The sequence below is a fragment of the Bombus flavifrons genome, chromosome 1, assembly GCF_040668555.2.
Source record: "Bombus flavifrons isolate JBK064 chromosome 1, iyBomFlav1_principal, whole genome shotgun sequence".
NCBI classification, from domain to species: Eukaryota; Metazoa; Arthropoda; class Insecta; order Hymenoptera; family Apidae; genus Bombus; species Bombus flavifrons.
The window spans coordinates 2,697,317-2,717,014 of NC_138442.1; the positions used below are offsets into that span (position 1 = coordinate 2,697,317).

General features: G+C 31.0%; 1 protein-coding gene across 1 annotated transcript in view; it reads right to left on the minus strand.

Moving 5' to 3' along the window:
* Positions 1 to 8,852, minus strand: part of LOC138184037 (uncharacterized) — a 51,375-nt gene extending 42,523 nt beyond the window's left edge. Inside the window, exon 1 of the mRNA XM_069121699.1 lies at positions 8,635 to 8,852. The gene's annotated coding sequence lies outside the window, so the exon portion shown is untranslated. The remainder of the gene's footprint in view (positions 1 to 8,634) is intronic.
* Between the last annotated feature and the right edge of the window lie 10,846 nt (positions 8,853 to 19,698).

The window sequence follows — 19,698 nt, forward strand, 5'->3', positions numbered from 1 at the left end:
GCCTATGTGTACGAGCGTCGTCTATGGGCGACGTCCGCGCGATGACCTGTGTGTACGAGCGTCGTCTATAGACGACGTCCGCGGGATACCACTTAACCATGAAACCCGCGCAACATATGAATGCTTTCCGTCGCAGTGCTCCGTTCAGTACCGCTATTCCGGCGGCACGGTGGTCCGTACAGCGGTGTCACTCCGACGGAGCACACTGTCGTAGCGACAGGGTTAATAATGTAACGAGTAGATAAATTCGAATAGTCAGTTGTATTAAAATCAGTATAAATAAATACAAGTACAGAGATAGTGTATGCCGGTTGTAATCGTTGCTCGCTCAATGCTACTATGCCGATTGAAGAAAGGACAATAATATTCTGTCTTAGGGAGCAGGTTGTTACATTTGTAACGTTACCACAAAAAGTTAACCTTCTTATGTAACTCTGGCTGAAAATTACAAGAAACAGCAATAACAATCTGTTCAGAGTTCATTTGCCTGCAGATTTATTAAACCAAAGCAACGTTAGTATTCAAAGGCACAATAATATGAGTCTCTCCCTGTTCAACTTGACTTTTTCTACGCTCATGTGCCGCTACATATACAGGGTGGTTGTTAATTGGTGGTACAAGCGGAAAGGGGTTGATTCTACGCGAAAAAAGAAGTCGAAAATATAGAATAAAAATTTAAAAATTTACAAATTTAAAAATTTAAAAAAATAACGCCAATCGAGACAACGATCTATAGTGAGACCCGTTATAACGAGACGTGATAAAGTGCAGGCGTACCGAGCGAAAATTCAAAGTCGATTTTCTCGAAAACAAAGCCTCAAACGAAAAATTTTTATTCTGTATTTTCGACTTCTTTTTTCGCGTAGAATCACCCCCTTTCCGCTTGTACCACCAGTTACCAACCACCCTGTATTGTATTATTGATAATGTATTAAAAGATTTCGATTTAACCTCCTTATTCTAACAGATCAGATTATTGTTAACTTTTGACTTTGCTGAGCTATACGTTTGTCTTCATAAGTTTATTTTACAACTTTGCCCTCTCTGTTGTTATATTTTACTATCTTGGTAAACAACAGAAAACTTTGACTCCATAATAAAAAAATGAAAAAGGTAACACAAATACTAGGGTTATAACATCAGTATTGTATCAGTGTGAAATATATTTCTCTACTGCTGTTTAGAACATCAATCTGATCTATAATATATGCAAACCTCATATGTTGATGTCAACTTTTCTTAATATCGTAATATTACCTGTACTATAAGTTATCACTATACTATAACTACCTAATATACCTGTGTCATTTCAAATTTCTACAGATTTGTAATTTCATCTATTTATGTTTGAAAAACAATAACTCTACAAGTTGAGAAAATAATTGTTTCTGTAATTCGTATTTTGTTTTCTAACGAAGAATGTTCAAAGTAATCTGCGAAATAATTTCTTCGTGGAAATTTAGATTGTTTCAATCAAAGAAAGGTTCTTTGTGCAGCTCAACTCTTTGTTATTTAAGGATTGACAACCCTTTATTGCTATAGCATTGTATTTTCATTCAATATATAGTTTAAAATATAATATGAATATAAGAATGAAAAGTACTATGTTTCTATGCTTATAGAAATATGAAAGTGCATAGTATCAATGTTTAATTAATCATAACAGTATTGGATCTCTAGAAAATGATTATTTGCTAATACCAAGCTGGTGCAATCCATATAATCGAGGACGCTGAGACGTTAAATGATCTGGAAGTTGAAAGCAAATCGAGGATGCTTGAAGATCTCGTAATGCATTTGATTGGAAAATTTGGAACGTGAACAAATCCTTAAGCCCTACACAACTTGGTGTAAATCTACCAATATGATATTGCCATATCAATTTCTTTTTAGCTGCTTATGTGATATTTTGAAATTTTGAAGTCTGTTTTTATTTTAAACTCTAAAATGTCTCACATGAACGTGCTTTATGTATATATTGAATTTTAGAGAGTAATACTTTTAACATCATTACACCTTATTTTGTAATGATGTTAAACATTGAAAATATATCTTATTTTATTCTTTTGTTTTATATTTTAATAACATTGTGGAGTATATGAATGATAAAAATGAATTAATAAATTTATTAAAAAGTAATATTTCAGATGTTATAATGCACCTTCTCTTTGCAATCAAAATTAAATTATGTAATTATTGTTAAAATGGATATTTGATTAAAGTTTTTTTCGGTACATTAAAAGTATAATTTCTAAAACATTATGAACAACTATTATACAATAAAGCTTACATAATTTTTCTACGTTTTTCCTACAGTTGCTGTTTGATTAAAGCCTGAAAAAAATATATAAACCTTCCTATATAAAGCACTATAATATACTGAAACGAAATGAAGAAATGAAGTTAAATCTAAGTTAAGTAATGAATTTTGTACTTGAGTTAAATACTATAGGCACAAAAATAACACAAATCACGATACTCTTATGCATATACAAGTATTACAATATGAAAAATAGATCACATTTTGCCAAAATTGAAAGAATGAATTTACTATAAATACACTGTACGAATAATTAATACAAACAACCGTTGAGGAGAAATAAATTTAAACTCAACAAGAAAAGAGAATCTCCCAACGACTCTAAAGAGCGAACAACTGATTTTTAACAGCTCTATGATAATGACTAACGCAATATATTTTACTTTCAAAATAACATATATCTTGGAATAACATCTATAAGAAATGTAGTACATTATTAGTATACTTAGAATATTAGTATACTTGCTAATATCTTCAAAACAGCACTCAATCAGCTGTTGTAACATCCCAATTGCCACGATGCTGTTCCTAATTTTCATTTCATATATTTAAGTAAATCTGTATTTCAATTAACACAATAAAAAAAAAAACAAATATTACAACAAATATTATACTTCACATTTTTTATATTATTTTTGCATACGTTGCATACGTGTTTTCTTTACACTTTTGTGTGTTTAACTTTCTCATAAATGTATAAAAACCAACATTATCGTTTTATTCGCGGCATATATCAATGCTACACAGTTCTCACTTACGATACGTCTAGCAACGAAAATTTCATTTCAATATTTCACACGCACGAAACATCTTTGGAATCAGGCAATCGAGATCGCTCATTCACAATAAAAGCCTTTCTTCCTGACAGGAGATCGTTACGTTACGTGTTGCACGCTCGTCTTACGGTATTCTCGGCTCGCTTATGCGTCCGTTTATGTTTATGCATCAACGTGATCCGTATGCAGTCTACACACGAATGTATAGTTCATTCGATGTGTATACGTTACCTGGAGTTCGCCGTACTCTTGTGAAACCTTCCTCCGAGACGATCTCGAGGGCGTGAACGTTGGCCAAGATCGCTTCGTAAACGCGATGGGCCAATCAAAAATCAATTTTGCTCGAGAAGCCTGCCCGAACGATTTGCAATAAAGTTGTTTACTAATTTTTCGTATTTTACGCGATCGTCGAAGACATTTCGAGGTACAGATCGATCGATACATAATGACTAGACTGTGGATGTCTATGCAAATTTATATTTTTATTCATCAAAATCGATATTTTGAATTCTATCTGTTATTTCAAATCGTATTTTCAATCGTCTTTAATGTTGTTCAAATATCGAAGATCATTGGTAGCAGCACTGTATAGTTGTTCGTTCGTATCGAAATCATCAACTAAATATTAGATAATTCACAATCTTTGGTACAGTTTTAATATGCTTAGGAACTGTGTGGCATTTATTAAGCTTTCCTTTCAATTCAATAGGCTGCTCATATTGTTTGACAGATTTATTATTTTCCCTTTCTTGAATTACTGGATAGTGATGCAATTAGCGAATACTATAAATTTACATAAATATCCACGGTGTAAGTGTGGACGATGATGATATCAATGAATGATAATATGACATTGTTCTGTTTGATTATGGGAACTGTAAATGGAGAAAATATTAGGGAAACTGAGAACACTATCGTAGCAATTGACACGAAATTTTATAACAGCAATTTTAGCGCTATTTTAAAAATTAATAAAATAAATAAAAGCTTATATGAATTATGTAAAAAGAGATGGCTACAGAAAAATTCGTTGCAATGGAGAAATACTGGCAACGGTTAATAGTAATTATTGTATGTTGATGCATGTGCTATTGCATCCTTATATTTGTTTGTATTTTAAAAATATGCACGTTCAAATAATGATTTTAAAGTATTGAAAACAAGCAATTTTATAAATTAATTAATGGAGGAATGTTAAATATTATTCCATTTCTTGTACAGTATTTTGCTTTTTTTTTAATTATATAGGTTTCAATTAAAAACTGCTAATCGAACAATTTTTTAGAGATTTGGAAATTTTTAATATTTTACTTTTTTTATTTATGAATTATCTAATGAAAATAAATAGGCATTCCCAATACACAAAATTCATTGATTTTGTAAACATTAAAAAAAATAATAGATTATTCTTTATTCAACGTTGCTTCTTCTATATATTAATTGATGATATTATTAATTAACTATTCATTGATGTAATATCCATATAAAGAGGAATATAACAATTTCATTACAATATTTAGCAATATGTTATTTTATCTCCATAATTTATAAGTTATACACTGTATGTTATAACAATATATAACAATATAATGTATAACAATATACGTACGTTTAAATAACATGACAATTAAAGTAAAAGGCATAATAAAGGTGTATGCAACTAGATAATTATAATTTTAATAGGTAATTTTTAATGCACTTTGTCTGACCACACAGTTTAATCTTTTATAGTTTTAAACTTCATATCAGAAACTGAAAGTATACAATTTGTAATAATATATTTTCATTGTCTTAATACACTGATCGTTAAACATTTATGGCTCTTATTATGATCAAGAAAGTTCTTCGAGTCGCGAAACGTCGAAAGTAAAATAAAATTTCACTTTCAAAGAAAATACCAAGATCTGTTCATAAAATATAACATATCTAATTATGCAGCGAAATCTATTTACTGAGTATAGTTATTAAGATTATTTATAGATATTGTCGACGTTTACATTTAATAGTATCATTCGAGATCTAAAATAAAATAGAAAGAATTAATTCATTTACTGTTTATAAATTTCATTTTTCTTCTTCATATGAAAGAATATGTTTCAATCTCATTTGCATAATATTATGTCTCTATACTGTATGTATACGTAACATTAATGAAATTTGGGACATTGCCGCAAAATTTATTTTCATGTAGGTATCTAGTATGCATGTAGAAGGAATGCGTTTAATAATACGTATACTAATAATAAGGAATTTAAAATGATGCCGCGCTATATGATTTCTCGAAGCTCTGCAACGTTCGACTCTTCTGCGACGATAAGCTATTGACATAATGATTATCACAAGCAAACGATCGAATCGAGATCGACGATTTCTCTACGACTAATGGATACACGATTATTCGAATGATTGCGTATTGAACGAATCGTTTGATTAATTATAACGTGACTAGCGCGAGAAAATTTCTTTCACTTCTTATCACTTTCGATATTTACGATCAGATTTCTTTTTATAATACTTCACTTGCATATTATAATTTTATTCTATTTATTGATTAATTGTAATAATATATTTACTAATCAACTATAGTAATATTTATTAATATCATTATATTATTATATTTTAACCAAGAAACCAATTAATTAATACTAAAGTATTTCATGTGATTATTTGTTCTCATATTATACGTATCGATCTTAAGTAAACGTTTTTATCCTTAATATAGAAAAAATAAATGTGTTTTTGATTAATTATATTTAATTCGGATATTCCCCAGTTTTCTGTCATATTTTTGAAAATAATGTCACTATTTTATTACCTGGTATCTGATTTCAATTTATTATTCAAGTCTTTTTAGTATATTTACAAGAGTTACTTAGTTTACAAGAATATATGGATCATTTCAGAAGACGTTGAGCTGTGTCAATAGTGTCCCAGGAATCGAAATAAATATAAAATTACATATCTTACGATCATCCTTTCGAAGAAATCATGTTGCATTGCTGAAGTAATAGTTACAATGCTTTCCTTATCGCGTCTTTCTAAATAATCGATATTTATTAGCAAAGTTTCCTCAAAACTGAAAGAATTGAAAATTTCTATTCCTTTAGTGAATTTAATTGTACATTTCTTCGATTTATTTATACATAGCGGTAGTTTTATTCTTTCATCATTACAAATTCATAAACTTTTAGGCCACCACTAAACTACAGATTTTTATGCATCGTAAGAAATTAGAAGATGCAAATAAAGTTTTAAAATATATGTAGATGTTCGTTTAGTCGTGTTCAAATCACGTCGGTGTCACCAATTGTGGAGGATCGTTGGTCGTGTTCAACTCACGTTGGTGTTATCAATGTAGGATTGTAGAGGATTGGTAGTCAGAATAACGAGAACTTGCTGTTGCAACCCGTCAAATATATTTAAAGTAATTAAATAAATAAATATAAATAATGTCGTTGAGACGCTCGTACAGTGTATAAGTCGCAAAATAAGATCGCTGATAAATACTCGAGAAATGCTCGATAGATACTCGTAAATACTGCTCGATAACTACATAATTAACTCGCTTGCGATCGCGTTCGTTTATTTATACTGGTCGGAGGAGAGTCGGAAAATTCAAATTCGTCTTTGTTCGACGGTTACACGTAGCGGTGACATTGCTTTGCCCAGAGTCTATTTATTATTACATTACGTGTTTTCTAGCGATATTGATACTCCGAGGCAAAACAACAACATGATTTGAATTGTCCTCTAACTCATGTACCGCTACATATATTAGGTATTCAAAGTATAGTACTCTTTATAATATCGAGTAAATAGAACAACTTTTTACCTAAATTTCATTTTTTTAATTATAGATATAAAAATATGAATTTGCATAGATATCGGCAGTCTAACGAACAAAATTTCAGATATTTTTGATATTTTTATATTATGCCAATTATATTTAAAAAACGAGTATTCTCCTATTAGAAAATGCTGCTTTTATAGTACAAGAACACATTTTTTAACATTTTCATAATAAGTGAAATGCAATGAAATGTAAACGTTGGGCTAGAAAATAGATGAAACCACCTTTAAAAAGAAAAAGAGAGAGAAACGGATATAAAACGTCTATTGAACTTTAATTATATTACGTTCATGCGATATGGAGATTGCTTTTTTTTCATTCATCTTATTCAAAGTTCAAGGATTAGATTATCAATACAACATTCCACAGCATTAATCATCGATTGATTAGCATCAGCTGAAATAACAGTAAAGACCGTTGTAATGGAAAATAGTAACTAAGTGTTCGCTCTTACAGGAGGAATCTAGTTGAACGATATACATATGTATGTAGGTATGTATATCTTCAATGAAATGGTATAAAACAGCAACATGTTTCCGCGGTCTGGAAAAATCATAAGCGCGTATCACTCGTAATTAAGAAATCTAACTTCCGGGTGTATAAATGCAGTACTTAAGTAAAACCTCGTTATATACGATATTTTACTACAAGACTTTAATTTAGTTTACTTCTAGGCACTCCATAGTTACAACACTTGACAAGCAAGATACGAATCGTAAGAACTTATAAAATGTATTGCCACTATTGATGGAGCATAGCAAATATATCTTCTTTTTTCTTTTTGCTACTGAAATTCTACTTTACAACAATATATAAATATGTAGGAGATGAGGGGACATCGGGGCCTTTCTTTTGGAATTTTTGGGAGGATCCCCAATACTTTAGTCTAGACTATTTATTATAGCTGTACTTAAATGATAAAACTTAGCAATAGTTGTTATGATTCAATCCTATTATGTTTGCCCGAGATTTGCGACGATGGGCTTGGGCTCGAGGTGACACAACTGGTCGCCCAACGTAGCCACGGTCACGGTATGAATGTTTTTACCTAACAGAGAAGTGCCAATATTGTTGGACACACGTTGCATTAACAATCAAACCCCGGACAGGAGCAATGTCAGCTCTACGCGGGTCTGCCTAGCAACGGCGGCTGGAATTTTGTTGGTGTCCCCGGCCAATATGCAACGAACAAACGCGATCGTAAGGAGAGGAAAATTTACATCAGTCTTTTATTCTTGCGATCACCTTGGAGAATTTGCACATCGTCTTTACGTGTATTATTATACCGAGCGTCACAGCAAACGTTACTTTGTGCTTCAAAATATATTCTACGTTTAACAAAGAGTTACCCCGTTGACCGTGGATTCGTTATTTAACCTAAGAACATTGTCACTAACATCTCGAGTGTTTAATCACCACGGTTATTTGTCAAACTTTGTAAAAATCAATATTTATACCAGTAAATATAATCTCTGTTGTACAACGACGATGGCTAGTTCGAATGAAGATTCGTTACACGCCCATAAACCTAACGCTAACCCGACATGTATATGACAAAAATCGTGGAAATAGAATAACAACGGATCGGTGTTCATTTTTTCTCGGGTCACTGATCTATCTCGACCCACCATTAACGTATTACGAACGTTTTACAGATTAAAACCACTAAAAAGTTTTAGGCTTTTTACCTGATTTTAGTAAGCATGGTTACGCTCGAATAACAGTAATCCTGTTTTCAACTGTGCATTTTTGCACCCAGATGAATATATACTGGAGCAATCACTTGATACAAGTTTACAGTTTGACAAGGTATATCCTTGATAACACCGTACTTACTATCAGTATTATATTCCAGTAATTATGTATTAACTAGGCAGCCATTCTACATGGCAACATAAGCAGAAAATGTAGAATAAGGTTTGTTCATACGATATTTCGTTAAAATTGACTTGAACTTTACTTAAAAGCTTAAAATTGAGTTAAAAACTTTGCCAAATGTATACTCGAACTTGTCTGATTCCGAATTATTTCGGTCTGATTTCTGATGTAGGAATGAACAATCGATAAAGGGTTGTTCTACATCCCGAAATAAATCAAGAATTTATAAAATAAAATTTTTTCATGCGGCGCTTCGTTTTCAAGAAAATCGAGTCGAAAAATTTGTCCAGTATAACTGAACTTGCCTGATTCTGAACTAGGCAGAAGTGAATCAATAAGAAGTTATTCTGTATTTCAAAATAAATCGAAAATGTAGAATAAAATTATTTCATAGAACGTAGCGTTTCTGGGAAAATGAAATTTGAGAATTTATCGAGTAGACGTGCAGCAAGTCGATTCTTAGTTCAACGCATTAAATTCTATTTTCTTAAAAATGAAACTTTACATAGAAGAATCTCGTTTTACATTTTTGACTCATTTTCGCAAGTAGAGTAGTCTCCTGTCGGTTGTTCGTTTTCTCTTGAAAATCAGATAAATGGAAGAATGTTATTCTTTACTGCATGCTTTTTACTTATTTTCGGAGATAGAATACCTCGTATCAACTATCCACATCTGTCCTTCAAATTTAATTTTCCGTATAATATCTCGTATAATTTCGTATAATATCAAATTTAATATTTATATATATATTTAGGTCTTCACGTACGAAAAATTAAATTTATATAATATACAATATTCTATACAGTAACATTCGAAAGCGTTTTGTAGTAGCGTACATATTCTTCCACTTAATTTCAATTTCGATTATGCTTTGTGAAAAGGCAGTAGTTCCTATACTCGATAAGAACATAAAATATCACAAATTTCACATTTTCAACATTAGCTAACATGTAATAACATCTCGAGTGTTTAATCACCACGGTTATTTGTCAAACTTTGTAAAAGTCAATATTTATACCAGTAAATATAATCTCTGTATATATGTATATGTATATTACCGGAAGTACATATTTTCATGTACATAATAAGTATCGATAATCTCCGTTAATCGTCTCTCAAACACCATTTTCCCACATTATTAAGAATCACACGATGAATATCTAAACTATTTAATTAAACTGTTAGGATCTTTTTAACGATTATTTCCTATCACCGAAATTCTTACATCCTGAGCCTGCTGCATCCTAAATGCACGATGTTCCTCGTTGGATAGGGACAGTTTTCCGGGAATTTTCTTCTTCCACATCGAATAGAAGCGGAAAGTCGGCAAACGATCTCGTATATACTCTATTTTCTTTTTCTTTTTTTCTACCAATAAGCCTTGGGAAGGCTACTCCGCCTTTACAACGCAACGACATTCTTTATTATTATATTCTTTCGGAACAATCAATTGATAATAGAGCTGATCGTATTATCTATCATTGTAATATTAATTATTGAGTGCAGTGCTTTTAGTTTTACATTTTATTTCATTATTATAATTATAATACTGATGATTAATCAATATTTTGGAAAGGTCTCGCCGACAGCTTTAACACCGCTCCTCCACTCAAGATCAAGCGAATACGATCATTCGATAGAACTTTTAAAACTCTAAACTTATTGGCCTGCAACATTTTTGGCAAAAATTGTTTAAACAGTTTTAACGTTCATAACGTACAGTTTTAACATAATACATAATAACAATCGATTTGGGAACACGTAAAATCACGTAATTAGTTATTCGATGTCATTTGCGGTCTTATCAAAAATTACTCGATTCACTCGGGGTGCCAGTAGGAGATGAAATGAGACGAATCGCAGATAACGTCGCGTCGAGCCAAACTTATTTGCGATATTTTTCTAATTGACACTCAAGACAGTTTCTTAAGAGAAATATATTTTCTTAATGTTTCATAATACCTTGTTAATACCTTCTAATGCTTTTCTAAACAAAACTCAATAAATCGTTGAATTTAACAAAAAAAGTACTTAAGAGTATTTTTAACGTTTAGAAACCAAAATCTGAAATAGAATTTGACGAGTCACAATCGTCCATGCGAAAACTGTTCTGAATCAGATGATTTCTTATCTTCATCATGGTTTACAGTTCCATCATAACGAGTTTCTGATGATGGCACAGATATTTGTATGGTTTCTTTCAAAAACGATTTGCTTTCTTTCGTCGGCATCTGTCTCATGCCAGTCAAAAGTGGATCTGATGTAAAAAATTATCCGTCAATGACGTCCAGATCACACGTTTCTCTGCAAAAGTTCCTGCAATAATTTTGCCAGTACGATCAAGAATGCTTACTATACGGCTTCAACCGCTTCTTTCGATAGCTGACTAATAGGAAATAAAGCGTGCTGTATTTCGATGGAACCGTGCAGTGGAATTTTGTACGTGGTTGGTATATCATTATATTGATACAAATCTATCAATATAATTTGCCAATGGCCAATGTGCATTTTGCGAATTTTACCACATTTATTTTATGACCACCCGATATTTCTAAAATCACTCTTGTACAATATTCACATGTATAAGATCCCGCAGCAATCCTATTATTTCAGCAGACAAATTAGGATTAACAAAATATCTTTTGCCGGTGTTTCCGTCGTTGGTGTTTTCAAAGACCAGTTTTGGAATATCTACAAGTAAACTCAGTTCGTTTTTGAATATTTTTTAGGTTCTTAATTTGCGGGTCTCAATAGTTTCTTTTTCTTTGACATCTGTTTTTTTACAGTCTACCTTTTAACAGATATCTTATAAGACAAGTGGAACTCATTAGAGAACACACCGAATTGGAGCTTACTTAGATCTATGTCCATTACTTTTACTTTTGTAAAATTGTTGGACTCGCTTGACGTTGCTCCACGCATATAACATGTTCTTGTAGACGAAGCGATGGTATTATATATTTTATCATCAATCATAATTATTATTGGAAATGTGCCGGTTAGGGTTTTGATCGGCCGGCTGATGATCCGATCAATTGGCTCCCAAGAAGCAGTCAACGCCGAAGATTTTCAAACACCGGAACAAAACGTGTCAAATTTAAAATTATTTAATATTACAAACTCAAAAAGAAAATTTGTTAGCATCGTTTGCTATGTTTATTTTATTGCATCTTATTTCTTCTAAAGAAATTTCTCTTTTGGAAAGTTTTTTGTTACGGTAAAATTAAGAAATAATGGATAAAGTTCGTAGTTAATCGGTGCTTATATTTAGTTTATTTCAATAAATAATAAATAATCTTATCAGTCTTTTATGTAGTAATTATATTACATACAAATATGTACCTATAAGAAATAGTATATACGTATCAAAAAATATTAAAATTATACTAATGACAATAAAGAAAGAAAAATGTATTTTTATTTCTGTGTGTTATGAGTTACCAGTAATCCTAAAAATTTAAATATGATCCACCGTTCTTTTTTGCCAACTAGTCGGACAAATCGGTAAACCTCTAATTAGTACCATTTTATATTCAATCGAGAAATATTTTCCCCCATAATGTTACTTTTATGGATTCTGATGAACTTATTGTACGTAAGGAAAAAGATATTGAGAAAATTGGAATTCAATTCTATAAGCGCGCTGTTTCAACAAAATTCAATAATATTAATCGACTAAAAAGAAATTACGAATTAAATGTTGTTTTTAAGTTAATATCAAATTCGCACAATTCCTACAGTCGAGTATTTAACAAATAAATGGAACGTATTTGCTAATATTTCGAAAATTTTGCGCGAAAGTCCCGATTGAAAGCCCGAAAATATACGAATTGCAGAAAGGTTTGGAAAGTCCAACAGTTCCAATTCAACTCCAAAGTCCAAAGTTTGGAAGTTTTATTCTTGCAATTGTAAAGTCTATTACATTTCTAATTCAAAGTGCCAATGTCTTAATTCTTTAAATGACGCGTTAACGTAACTTTAGTTCTTAACGAGTTAACATCGTGAACATTCGGTTGGAAATATTCGTCAGAAAATATTCGAGGTGAAATACTGAAAAGTTACGCGAACGAAACCGACGTGCACCGGTAGCTCTGGAAAATCCTCAACGAACGGTACGTCGCGTCGTACGTCTGCGATCGCGATGCGAGACCGAGTGTTCGTACACGGCCTTCCAGACGTTTCTCCGGCCTTTCTAAAGCGACCTCGAGAGAAATGCGCCACCGAAGAGAAGCCGGAATCCTCCTTTCAATCCGACCATGTCAGATCTTTTAATACTTTGACGATGGCTGTCACGTACACACGATTTGTTCCTTCGACGTTTTAGGCCATCGTTAGTTGATTTATATTGCATGAGCTTTTAATGTGAACTCCATATGAAGATTACAGGAGAAAAACATGACAAGTACATGTTTGTTGATCTTTTCGATTTTATGATAAAATAACATGTTTGTGATTAACACGTTGACACGCGTGTTTTCAAAGAAATCTCCGTCAAGCCACGCGTACAGCAGTACCAAGCGTTCTCTACTAGGTGTTCCCATCGATATTTTAGTAATGCGAGTAGCTCAAGCGGTGGTCTCAAGAATGATCTTTCGTTTCGTTTGTTCGCAACATTAAAACCACTAGCTGTTGTTGAATATAACGAAGGAAAGTGTCGTATAGATTATTCCGACCAAATGGTTTCTTATGCCACCACAATTAGAAAAGGAATCAAATGGTACAGAAAACTTGGCGTTCGATTCTTTCTGGCAATTTCTGTTGTAAACGCTTTGACGGTTTACAAAATTGCAAGAAGAAAAAATACAAATATTAGAATATTTAGACAATTATTAGTTGTAAAATTATTAGGGTTGTCTGAAAATGCAAAAAATCCTTGTCTTCGATGGAGTCGGCATAATATCGCCGTTCGGAAAAACGATTCCGGAAGAAGCGTTAGACGCGCATGCATACTATGTTATGCGAATAAAAGACGTGGAATGGACCGAACAAAGGCACGAAAGAATTCGAAGAAAACAACAACTTATTGTCCAAATTGTCCCGACCAACCTCAGCTATGTATAGAATGCTTTAAAGTTTTACATTCTAAATAATTTTTCTAATAAACCATTTTCGTATTTTTATTTTATAACAATTCAACTATTATTACAACAATTTATTATTATGGAATATCTTTTCAAATGCCTACGACGATCCTTCGCAAGTAGTCGAATAAGCGACACCGAATATGCGTTACGTGGCCTGATCAGAAATTTGCTGACACCCGAATACGAGTGTCGTGGTGGTCAACGTGTTAAACAAAGGGATTTTAATACGAACAAACTTGCCAGAAATGTAAGTCTTAAAAATAATTTACAAGTTGATGAAGTTTTGTGAAAGACAAATATTCAAATATACGTACGTGATAAATATTTTGAATTTTTTTATTTTATTGACACCACTTGAATTATGCATGAATAGATTAATTTGCAGTGGCGATTTGTAACAACAAACCCTATTCATTTTTGGAAAACTGTAATAACTGAAGAAAATAAGTTCATATTCGTTGATATTTATAATACATATGATACGGAATGAGAAACAGAAAGTGACTACGCCGAATTAGAATAAACTTTCAAAATTCGTTTATTTTTTCATCTCCAATTCAGTCAGTTTTATACAAAATATAAGAGACAACGATATAAAATATAATATCGTACGATATGTTTGTTACGCTACGTCGCCTTGATGAGCAAATAAAACGTACCGATGATCGAGAGAACGTGATCGGCGCGTGCGGCAAGATTCATTGCGTTTTTCCGAAGATTTATTTTTCAAATAAATATAATGGTTCAAATAAAATTAAATTGTAAAAGTCTTACAGCATTACTAGAATATCAGTTAGAAGTGTAAAATATTAGTTATTAAATGTAACATAGGAAATTTATAATATTTAAGAAAATATAATATAAAACATAATATGTTTATATAAAAAAAGTGGTATAAAAACACAGAATAGGATCACACCAACTATTAAATTACAGTAAGTGGATAGTGAAGACACAATTTTCATCTTGACGGAAGATAAAGATTGAGAGGAAAAAAAACATCTTTCTTAGTCTTTTGTAGACGAGCATAATCTATTAATACACATAATAATGCATGATTTTAATATTACTTTTTTTTATATATATTTAACATTGCTTCAATAATGCTGATCATTAGCAACGCAGCACAATTGACAGTCTGTAATTTCAGATGGAATTTTGTGAATCTCAGAAATTAAAGAAGATTCAGCAGATTTTGACTAGAATCGAACAATTCGGTTATTTCGTTAAGCAGTTTAGTGATTTTTCTTTCGTGTTACCAACTAAAAGAAAGCATTTTGATATAACATATCGTACGTATGGCAATTTGTACGCAATAAATGACAACTGTCATGATTAGTGATGACGTCCTTTTATTATACTTTACAGATTCATCACTTATTTTTGCTACTTTATTTTTGTCATTTAATATTTATTTATTTAAATATTTTTTTAAATTACTCTTGCTACATAAAAATATATTATTTATTTCGAATTTCTCCGAAGGAAGTTTTAATTACATTAATTTAATTTTTCCACTTCTCTTGAGCATTTCAGAAGGCTTAACTGTCATGATTAGTGATGACGTCCTTTTATTCTATTTTACAGATTCATCGCTTATTTTTGCTACTTTATTTTTAAACCTTTTGAAATGCTCAAGAGAAGTGGAAAAATTAAATTAATGTAATTAAACCTTCTTTCGGAGAAATTCGAAATAAATAGTATATTTTTAAGTAGCCAGAGTAATTAAAAAAAATATTTAAATTAAAAACATAATATAATCAATATTAAAACATTAAGAGCATCGCTTCGTTCGAATTTTATTGTCTTCTACTTATATGGTTATCACTCTAAGAGTACGCTTCTAAAATAAATTAACCTAGAGAAAGTATCTTTTAAGCAACGTTATGCGTGAGCAAAATAATATATACGTATAATGATTAGAATTAGGCGAAGCTTTAAATATTTAATAGAATGGTGAAATTCAAATAATATCATTTTATATCATAAACAACCGACATATAGAAGTCACATATCAGGACCCGAAGAATGTCAAATTTTTTAAACGAATCTCAAATATTTCAGAGAATGATCAGTTAGCAAAGCACCTCATTCAATTGGTATACTCAATTTTCAATAATAAGCACTTTTCTCTACTATATAATTCGCTTAAATACTTTATGCTGAAGTAGAATAAGCAAGACTAAAATGTAGATTTAGCAGTTTACACGTTTTAATTATTCTTTACTTTTACAATTAAATTTTATATCACTTTAGTTCAAAATTTAATTGCAGCTTTTTGTTCCTCTTTACGAGGAATTGTCCTTTTATTCACGGTTCGCAAGTTGCCTGACATTCGGTTCACCGAGGAAGAAATCGGAAGATGCTACACTGGCGAAAGTTCCACGTCGTGTCTATATTTAATCTTTTATTTCACGAAGGTCAAAGAAAGTTGTTGTCGTTCAAATCGCCAGGCAATCCAATCCATCATTCCTATCTGTTTGTCTGGTGCATCTTCGGAAATTTACTTTTGACGCGTCTTTTTCCACCTTCCGCAGCCGATTGTATCAAAAGATGAAATTACGTTCGCGAAAGCTTCATAAGTAGATTGCGCATATTTATAAAAATTCATATTTTTATGAACAAAATTGAAGAAATGAAACTTAAGTAGAAATTTTCTTCGCATAAATACTAAATACGCATTATTATAATTGATATTCTCCTTTCATATGAAGGGTGGTTGGTAACTGGTGGTACAAGCGGAAAGGGGGCGATTCTACGCGAAAAAAGGAGTCGAAAATTTAGAATAAAAATTTTTCGTTCGAAGCTTTGTTTCCGAGAAAATCGACTTTGAATTTTCGCTCGGTACGCCTGCGGTACGTTATAACGGATCTCACTGTAGATCGCTGTCTCGATGGAAAAATTAAAAAAAAAAAGTTTTTATTCTATATTTTCGACTTCTTTTTTCGCGTAGAATCACCCCCTTTCCGCTTGTACCACCAGTTACCAACCACCCTGTATATAATATTATATAAATATTTTTTACATTTTCGCGTATAATATGTACTCTTCTATGGCAAGTATTCAATTACTTTCGCAACTCGCTGTATACATAATATATTGTATTTTTCATTTAATTTAATAATATCTCCACAGATAAGTTCAAGGAATTCAGTCAGAAATCATTTTCACAATATCGTTTATGACGTTGCACCCTATTATTTAAATCGATATTAAATCGATATCGCTTTTCTTAACGAGCACTACCAGGAACGTTTGAAATTATACTTGAGATTGTGGATCTATGTCGCCGTAAGTTATTCATTAAAGGCTGATTTATGCACAGATTACGAGGGCATGAGCGAAAGTTCCGCACGTCTGACTGTCCACTTCTTGCAAATTCATCTTAGCTGAATACCGATGAAAGTTAGAAAACGCCGTTCGTGGGAAATCACGAGGACGTTTAACGTATAGAAATCGCAATAGAACTGTGCTTAGGTGCCTGTGCATTCGTTGGAGAAACAATCTGCCCGGATGCAATAACCTGACCTTTTCCATCGGTAGTGCGTTCCTTTTAGAGGTCTATGTGGCACAACTTTGAAGTATCTGCCTCCACGTTCTGTTTAAATTACACTTGGTATCTCGATGATGATTCGAATCACGAGAAAATGTAAGTTAATTGGATTTATTCTTGAGGATGTTGAGAGCAATTAGTTTTAAAAAATCATTGTGTTTCGTGTACTTGAGGTAAATAAAGTTAGCAAAGTATGATTTTAATAGCTTATGAAGGATTGAGAGCAAATAGAATTAATTTCAAAAAACTGTTGTATTTTCTGTATTTAAGATTCATGAGATTGAAGAGTTTGTTAATAATCTTGCAATCATCACGTGGAAAAACGATTCTACTTTCCTCGTAAATGATCGAATAAAAACAAAGTATGCTGAGATTAAATAATTCTAAAAGATTATTTCATATGTTTGAGATAAATGAAACTGTGGAAGGATGATTTAAATTCCTGTTAGGAAATTATTATATAAAAATAATAATTAAAGATTGGGGGAAAATAAAATTGATTTAAACAATTTTTAATTTAAACGTTGCACTTTATGTATTTAAAATAAATAAAGTTAAAGAATATGTTGATCTTACGATCAATACGCGTAGAATGATTTTAATTCCTGTTAGAAAACTTAAATAAAATAATAACAATAACAAAGGAGCAAGTAAAATTAATTTTAAAAAGTTGTTATATCTTACGTATTTAAAATAAATAAAGAACATGTTATTCCTATAATCGTTACTATTATAACCTAATATAAACATTACCATTGTTACAATCACCAATATTGTAATTATTATCAATTCAATTGTAATTGTTAAAAAAGTTCAAATTTTCTGAAAAACGATTGAATAATATCGGAAGATGCTGAGAGCAAATTGTTAAAAAAAAACATGTATATGATAAGGAACGAGATTAAGGAATTTGTTAATTTTGAAGATATTATGTGGGACATTTTAATTTGCCGGAAAATTATTGAACAATAACGAAGAATTTTTAAAAAGCAAAATTTAAAAAATCGCTGCGTTCTATACGTTTAAGATAAATAAGATATAGAAATTTTTAAATGTGTAAATGCAGATGTGCCTTTATCAATTATTATTATATAATTGATAATTGAAATTACATAATTAAATTTTTTATTAATTAAATTTCTTATTAATTAAAATTCTTATTTGGTGATAGAACTTGGTGATAGAATCTCGAGATAGCGATATTATTATCACAATATTTCTTGTAGTACCAGACAATAAATAATTATTAACTGAGTTTTCACGGATAGTTCACCGAATAAATTTTACAGTACATTAACTTCATTAATTATTTTCCACTTTTAGAAATAATTACACTGCTTTATGGATTTTGAGACTTCCTGCAACATCCTTTATATCATGGCTCATTCACAATTATTATAATAATCTTATTAGCGTATTTCTTTTTTCACTCTGCTATTATCTTCTCGTTATGTCGTATAACTTTTATACTTAAATAGTACTACAAAGTGAGTAATATTCACGATAAATGGAAAATACGTATATTATACAAAAATGAATAAAACCTTCAGAATTTTAACAAATTTTTAGATAAAAAAATGATTAATTTTTAGCCGCCATAATAACATGGTAACTGCAGATATTTCACTTTGTCATTTGTTAGTTTTGTGAGGAAAAAATTAATCAACTGTGCTTGGATTGAAACTTAAAACGTAAGTATATATGTATATTATCAAACAATGAATGTAATCAATATAAATATATAATTAAAAATTGTTTCCTTCTTGCAATATACATATGTATAAAACAACTATTATTTACAAATTAGAAATTATATCACAATTTTTCAGGTATTGCTTATTCTACTCACCTTTTTAATAATCAAATATTCTATCGATACAGAAAATGCTAAAGCTCAAAATTATTTACTTCGTTCAAATTCAGAAACTAAATTCTGTAACATATGTAGGTATATACAGCTGCTTAATTCTTTAAAAAAGTTCTTCAATAAATATCTTGTAACTTATAAGCAAAGGTTAATAACTTACGGCAACTCAAGTTACGCCTACGCAAAAAGATAGTTACAGATAGAAAAGAATTCGATTGCTTATAATAAATATTAGGAAAAATCCGTAATTGATAAAATATTTCCAAAAACATGTAGAAAAGATGCTTCTGCCATATTTACTTTAAAAACTACAGCGACTGCGGATATAAGAGAACAGAATGCCTCTTTTATTACAAACGTAACGATGTAC